The following is a 6547-nucleotide window of genomic DNA, read 5'->3' on the forward strand; positions in this document are numbered from 1 at the left end:
TCGGTGACTCAGAACTGATCGGTGACTCAGAACTGATCGGTGACGACGTCCGGTTCAAGCCATTGAGCGCCTCCAGTGAGCCCACATAAGCCATTGTATACGCGTCACGATAATACACGGACGAAAACTCCTTGACCTCGTCAGAAATGGCGTGTTTTTACTGCGTTGTGAAAAAGGCCTAGCCGCTCTGCGATCGCCGAATGCCGAGCGGGTCTTAACACAACTAGCCGGAAGTTTCGTCCCAAACTATTCCGGTCGACCGGTCGACCGGTATACCGGTCGACATGTAATGCAGTACTGTAATATCACCGAAGCTACACCCCCTTGCAATTTAAATAGGAAACGTGCAAATTGTAACTTGTAAAGAAGCTGAAACACGCAGTTCGCAGCCAAGTTCAGGTCCTGACGATCCGGCATCGCAGAGACATGTGACGGATATATTCTGACTGAGGAGAAAGCTGGCAATCGCTTTGTTTAACGCCCAGTTCAACGCGTGAGCCGGTCACGTCTTCAGACGCCTATGTCCGATCTGAGCAGCCATATTAGTAATGACGTGAAGCTAACGTCGACGCGTGAGTATTCGAACGGACTTCAAACCACCAGGTGTCCTCAACATCACCCGACCTTCAAATGCGCTAGATGCCAATCAAAGGGAAGCGACCAATGCAGCATGCTCCGGCCAACCTCAAATACGGTACGATGTGGCCCAAAACGGGGGTTGAGGTTGTGCAAATTGCTGAGTCCCACAACCGCTTGTTTTTAAGGGTATGAACCTGGTATATTTCCATTACCTGATACTTCCGCGAGAAACCAAAAACGTCCACCTTCCAGGACGTTTTGTATTTTGGTTACAAAGTGTTTCTACTACCAAAGTTAGCTTGTATCTAAACAATGTTATTCGTAAATTTATGCGCGACCGCCAAACACTATGACACCTCTTTCTTTTGTTAACTCGTGAAAAAGGGGCAGTCTGATGTGTCGCTAATATAGACGATATATTACAAGGTAGATATATTACAAGGTAGGGTAGTGTTGTGCTGACGAAAGGTTTGCCATTTTTGTACTATGTGCTACTGCTAAGTGCTGCGGTGCTCCCCCCTCCAAAAATACATGAATAGAATATAATAATATAATAAAATATAATAATACAAAAATAATAATAGACTTCACACAAAATAGCAGTGGCTTGACTTCAACGGGATCTCGCAATTGACAGCTTACGTCTTATTTTGCTAGGTTTGTAACTGATCCCACCAGGTCAAGTTAGATGCATTTCTTCCTGAAAATCAGACTTTTCAGTTTTACAAGACAGCATCTACAAGACCTAGAAACGCAACGACATACAACTTGTGTTCTGTAACTAATTTGGAGCTCATGGATGTGTAGTGTGTGGTTTATTGATACATTTGTGACCCAGAGGTGATGTCCAAAATTTGTCATCCCCGCCGCCTGCGATGCGCAGATTCTTCGGTTGTCGCCCGCCGCCCAAGCCGGTCATGGATCGCTATGCAGCACCGCAGTGTTCCTACAAAAAGCTGTCGTAAGAACGTCGTAAAATCGTCGTAAAAAAGAAAGCGCTCAAAAGCCCAAAATTCTAGAGAACCGTTCTTTGTGTCACAATACGCGAAATGAATGCCCCAGAACCTACCGAAAACCTGAGCGCAATTGCAGCTCATGCCCGGAAAATATTCTCAGAAAACGTTTCGGGGAGAAGGGTTGCATCGGCCCTTTCCCTATCAGGACCAGAACTAACATGAATCATTTTTTTATCCATCTTTTTACGTGTCTTCCACAATTTTTTATTGTCGACAGTTGTTCGCATGGATATTAATGCACATGTACATTGTCAAGGGAGGGGAGGGCATTCCCCAGGTAACCCTTTCAACACACTCCCTGGGTTACCCCAAGAGATGTTTTAACCGACCTTAATTGGTACATGACATGAAGTCCAAATTGGCTCAGATCGTTCGCCCCTACTCGCTAATTGACGAAAATGGTCTTTGGAAGCAGTGCAACGGAAAAGCAACATTATTTTCTGTTTTGCTTGGTGGCATGCCACAATTTGTTGGACTTCTCAATGTGTGTCATGCCGTTTCGAAAGGTCACGATTTCTGTTCTCCTACGTTGTCGTGATACTATCTACGTGGTGATGACATGTTGTTACCGTATGTATAGCAGACACGTTGCCCCTCCAGAACAGGCACGTTGACATGTTTGCTATGTCTGACCTTGAAACCACCTCCTGCTCCGATTCTCCGCTACGAAAGCGCTGCGGCCAGTCACGCTTTTGACGCCGTTTTTCTCAGCAACCGCAGGTCATGCCGCCATTCGATCCGCATGAACGAGTAAAACGATTTCCTAAGTGTGATTTGCAATATTTCTAAGGGAAAATTTGTGAATAGATAATATCTACAACCATGGGTTGCGACCGCGCCCTGACCTCGGCATCCCAGTGTCGTAGAGCTATGGGATCAGAGCCGTAGCCGGCGCTGATTCTCGATCCAACACCAAAGCTGGAAAAGCATTTGTAGGAGGTATACAACCGATCGTTCGCACTCAATCATGCCCGGCTTAAATCTGCGCCTTCCGAGTGTGCCTTGTATCTACACTCGTCATTGTTATCCAGGGAAGATAGAGCAATTCCACAGAAAAGGTCACATATTGCGCATCGCGTCGCGCATCGTTTGCCAGACAGTTAGCAAGCTCAAAGCTATATGACCATAAAGCTCAACACTATATGACCATATGGCTCAGCGCTATATGGCCATATGGCTCAACGCTATATGATCATGCAGCTTAACGCTATATGATCACCTAGCTTAACGCTATATTATCATATAGTTCAACACTATTTGATCATATAGTTCAACGCTATATGACCGTATAGTTCAACGCTATATGCCCGTGTAGCTCAACGCTATATGACCGTATAGCTCAGCACTATATGACCATATAGCTCAACGTTATATGACCATGTAGCTCAACGCTATATGACCATATAGCTCAACGTTAGATGACCATGTAGCTCAACGCTATATGACCATATAGCTCAACGCTATATGATACCACCGCCAGCGATCGACCGGCAAACGGCCAAAGTCGCCTTTTCAAGGTCCAGTCTCGAGCAGAACACCATGGGATCCATGTAACCTGAAATATTGTATGAGAGTGATTGCGCGATAGCATTTCGCTGCATATAACACTCAGCCAAATTAGTCGCGTTTCGCAATAATTTGGTCACGTCACCGAACCTGTAAATGATTACGTAGTCACCTTTTTCGTCGGCTGCAACAGTTTCGTCGGCTGCGAATGCAAAATTAGATCGATTTATATGATGTCCCGTGAGTGATCATGGCTCCATTCGCTCCGGGCCGCGTTGGATTTTTTTGCAGAATGTTATGCAAAAATTTCAATCTAACAGCATGCCACGTCATGTCTTGAGCAGCAACTTGAACAAGACAGTACAATTGACTTTCCATTTGTTTTTTTCACGTTTTCATATGCCTGTAATACTCGCGTACGTGAGAAAACTTCAGCAATTTACACAACGCCGGTGGCCTGCACCAATCTCAATCCAGATTCACCCAACGATTCTGCCTGATATATGAGATCTTCCAGGATCATCTTATGTTTAAAGATTATACTTACAAAACTGACAGAGTTCACTTCTAGATTGCACATAATGTGATGTTCTTTCCATTCAAACTCTTCTGTTCGCCTATTGTTTTGGATATTTGCCTGTTTGTATGGGTATACTTGATGGAGGCTTACATCCAGGTAAGACCTCCATTGGACAACAATAAGGACAAGTAACTGTGAAACCAATGCACTAAACGTATTTGATCTCTCGGTCAAATTTAGCAATCTGACAATTAGAAATAAACTGTCAATGCTCACCATTCCACATTTTCACCGCGGAGGATGTATTTGATTAAGCATGGCCGACACGTGTGACGTTTAGTGGTGGTCCCGTTTCCGACACGGGCTGGGTCCGTTTGTGCAGCTGATCACCACGTGCGTAAGCGCTCTTAAGTGCTGGTCAACAGATACGAGATGTTCCATTATCGTACCTCACAAAAGATAAGCACGGCCTCGACGGGCGTTCTGAGTGGACCTGTCACCGAGGCGCTGCCGGGCCGGGCATGGTGAGCGCGTAACTGGAAGGAGCGGAGCACGCCGCCTGGCCAGTGATTCCGCGCAGTGATCCAGACAGCAGATTGCCCAGCCATTTTTGTTTTGTCGGTCAATGTGCGAAGGCGAGGTGATGTTGCCGCCCAGGGGATTTCCGTGTAAAGCAGAACAGGATTTTCCCGTTCTGATGCCGCGTCGGCGTCGGAAGCTGTCTTTAGTAACGCTGAAAGAGGGCGGGTTGTCAGTGCCAGTAGCACCTCAGACACAGAAATTGCGGCATTGAGATGGTCAAATCCTTCAAAGAGAAAAAAGAGCAAATTCAAAGTATCGGCAAACGTTGGATAACGCATTAGTGTTGAAGCCTTTAAGAAGCTGATTGAGTCTGCGGTGGAAAAACTTCACTAAGCTATGTGGAAAGCTGGATAAGTTCGACACGCTGCACGACTGCGTTGAAAAACTAGATGGTGAGTTTCCCGAAAACAGCAGCCTGAGGTGCCCTGCAAGGAAGCGTGAACGAGCATCTAAAACATCTCCAGTGACTTGCATGAGGGGTTTGATAAATAGGGAGATACTCAATAAACAGTGATTCGACTTTCTGTAGCGCAAAGCTTGGAAAGAGAGAGCAAAATAACGACATCAAAGCGATCTCGCTACATGTGAAGAATGCAAACTTTCAACGCGAAACACTGAAGAAAGCAGATACCACAAAGGATTGCCGTGTTCGGCGTCAAACAATACAATCTCATTGAACTGCAAAGCATTCGAAACAGGATCTACCGTGACAACTGAAGCTGAAATCGAAGGAAGAAGACCACAAGGACCGCCCTTTACTTGGATGACTGGACGTATACTCACAGCATACAGCTTTTTCTGTTTGTCCTTGCGTATCAATAATGTGCTGGTGACTTAAGCATATTAATTATGAGCTTTGCGATCGTCAATACTGCGGGTTTTTGTCATGTGCTATTGTTTTTTACTGACCGTCATTTGCTTGTTCACCAACCTGATCAGAATAAGTAAGTGAGCGTGGCTCGGGGCGGGGCCCGTCCAGTTGCGGTCGAGCTACGCATCTCTGGCGGTTGTTTGTCCGTATCAATTTTTGTCTTAACCTTTTGTTCTCGCCTGTTTAGCCACATGATTGACGTATTAAGATGCTGCATTGCCCTTGTGTCACACTGAGTTGTTCCGCGAAGCTATTTATAATAACTGAGAAACGCGAACTTTGCGTGGGAAGATTATAGAGTGTCCATGAAAAGTATGACCGCAGTGTCGCACTCAGTGTTCCAGACAAGGGGTGAGCCGCACTCAGTGTTCCAGACAAGGGGTGTGAGCCGCACTCAATGTTCCAGACAAGCGGTGTGACCCGCACTCAGTGTCCCAGATAAGGGGTGTGAGCCGCACTTAGTGTTCCAGACAAAGGGTATGCGCATTCGCTCTGCAAGTTATGGAGCTCGGGATACTGTAGAAAGAGAGAGTATCGTCTCAGATTTAACCTACAATGGAGGAATCACCCTATAATGTTATAAGATATTCACTGTACACAAGAATATTAGCATACACTTAAGTAGTTTGACTGTAACATATTTATAGTACTGTGCTCAAGCAGCGCGAGGGGTGCTGCTGCAAGTGTGTAGACGTCATATTTGATACAGCCAGTAGCGATATAAAGGTCAATTTTATTATTGCAGGCATGAAAATTGCTCATTCAGATAAGAAGGTAATGGCCAACATATATGTGTTCGATACAGATTCCCTGTTGTTATTTCCCGTGTGACGTGAAAAAAACAGATGAAGAATACGCAGCAGCACTACCTGCTTTGATTGCCAGAGACTAGAATGTTAAGTTAAATGTAAATAAGAGGTTTTTTAAATAACAGAAACATGAACAATCCTCAGGCTGAAACGAAATACAGAGAATAAAGGCGTGCTGCTGATCTAGCCTTTACCTGAAAAAATGTCTTAGGGAGAGGTATTTCAGACAGCACACTTTCAAAACCACTTTGCACATACGCACAGTTGGAGAACTAGAAACCCGGTCATGAATAATTACAAGATTGGACTGATTTTTAGCATTGGCAGATTTGTGCTCTGTGGTTGTTTGATGAGCAATGAGCAAGGTAATTTGCGCACGCGGCCGTGTATGCCACTAGTATTGATTCACGAAACCAATGCTCGCCGAGATGAGCCTTCACATTTACAATCATATCACATGATCACATATATCACATCACATATATCACATGTCACATGATGCTCACACCATGCTTCAGCCTGCGCCCTGCCGAAGCATCCTGACTACCTGGACTTACGCGGGAGGGTCAAATATCGGTCTCAGTCTCATGCAACTAAGCAACGCAGAAACCAACTTGCTGCTCACTATGGGAACTCTCCAGTGATATCCAGTTCCTTGTTGTTG

This window comes from Pollicipes pollicipes, unplaced genomic scaffold (assembly GCF_011947565.3).
Source record: "Pollicipes pollicipes isolate AB1234 unplaced genomic scaffold, Ppol_2.1 Scaffold_6138;HRSCAF=7277_pilon_pilon_pilon, whole genome shotgun sequence".
In the NCBI taxonomy this organism is placed as follows: Eukaryota; Metazoa; Arthropoda; class Thecostraca; order Pollicipedomorpha; family Pollicipedidae; genus Pollicipes; species Pollicipes pollicipes.